This window comes from Haliaeetus leucocephalus, unplaced genomic scaffold, assembly GCF_000737465.1.
Source record: "Haliaeetus leucocephalus isolate CR32 unplaced genomic scaffold, Haliaeetus_leucocephalus-4.0 Scaffold149, whole genome shotgun sequence".
NCBI classification, from domain to species: Eukaryota; Metazoa; Chordata; class Aves; order Accipitriformes; family Accipitridae; genus Haliaeetus; species Haliaeetus leucocephalus.
In genome coordinates, this window is record NW_010972585.1 from 811,238 (window position 1) to 813,117 (window position 1,880).

Genomic DNA, 1,880 nt, shown 5'->3' on the forward strand with positions numbered 1-1,880 from the left:
TGCAAGTACATTAAGATCACTATTTCAGAATGGCTTTTCCATAAAAACAGTTTGAAGCGGATCATGCACAATGGTGATCAAGAATCAAGTCCACAATTAGTTTCTACCCTGTAGGTTCCTGCACTAGTCACTCCAAGAAGCCTAAAATTTATGGCACCAAGAATTTTAGTCTCATGACTCCAATCAGTATGATATTTATGGAGAATACTCAAGAGTATTGGACAATCTTTTTTGTTTTCTGCTTTTACAGTGTCTGATTTTCCTTATCAGGAAGTGATTGCCACCATCTAGATACTACAGTTCTAACAAGATACATTTCCTATTTAGAATTCACCTAAGTTGTTTATTACTTGTTTTTAAAGGTATATTTTAACTGTGCTTTGACTCAACATCCTTCAGCAGTACAAAAGGCTGTTTTCACCTTCCCTATATAACTTAGACCTAGTGTCACAGTGTTTATCCTCCTTCCCTCAGATGTCTAACATCCACATTATCGCACTATCCCAATTTAAACTAGCTATTCTTATTCTCCTATTCTAGATTTGGGGTTTTGGGGGTTTATGGAGCAATAGATTTTAGTACTTACAGAGATGCACACACAGATAACTGAGTCAATACATCCTTCTGTTGGTTGTACAACTGGACTTATTTTTTCGACTGCTCTTCACTATTTACTACCTCACTTTTGTCGGTTCTGTCCTGTCCTTTGAAGATATAGAATGCATTTATGATTTCGCCCACATAGTATGAACTGACATTGAAAAAGCAACATTCTAACACCTTGTAGTAATATCACACTAAGAAAAACAAATCCACATAGCATTTACCCTTATGCTTCAGCAATATGATTTTTACTTTTAATACTGAGTGAGAAACACTTTCTGTGGGTCAGTGAGCATACCTACAAAAGCACTAAACTAACAGGAATTCCAAATTGCTGCCAAGTTACACCTCAATAAAAGCCTACTGAATTAAGACTCTGATGTTTCTGATGCAGATTGACTAATAAGTGTTTTTTATTTCCTGCACTGCAAACCACTTTGGCAGTTCTTGAGGTGTGTAAAAAATGCTTTTAACAGTACTTCACTAACAAGCAAAGCGGTGTTCATGTACAAGGAAAACAAAACAGAATTCAATAAAAATATTTCACTTTAATAAAAAGTAAACCCTGGGAGCATTGATCAGAATCAGTAAATAAATATGAAACAGAAATAACCTTCTGCTTTTACATAATTGTATGCAAAAAAAAAAAAAAGTCCAAGTGCCTTTTATATCAGTTTGTTTTAAACATATTTTAAACGAATACAGACAGGCCAGATGAGATTAAATAAAAGCTTGGCCCTAAAAAATAATGAGTATTCCCAGAAACCTTTGAAGTCAAGGGCATTCAACTGCTTTCAGCCCAACAGGAGTAAGAATTTACATCTCAGTATCTCAAACAACTGATGCCAAATAATCTGAGGTCATGTAAAAGATTCCAAACATTAATATTTCATAAATTAGCAAGTCAATTCTGTAGATAGACATCCCCTTCTGATCCAGCTGGATAACAAGTAACATAATTTACTCCCTATTTGTTACCACCTGCTTCAGAAGACCGTCACCTGCCAAGTTTTACTGGGAGGCATCCTAGTTTTAGGGCTCCATGCATGACACTGCAGCAGTTCTCAGCCCTGCTACGTCACTCTCCTCCTGCCTCATCACTCATAGACATGAAGATACATTCCTCACACGTGTGGATACAGCACCAGTTTCCCTCAGGATGTTCCCACTGCTCTCCCCCTTATATGCTCCAGGACACGATACCGGCAGGAGACAACCCCTCACTGGAAGGAAGGAGGAGTTGAAGCTCTGAGCCTGCTGTGTGCAGAAGGCAGCAT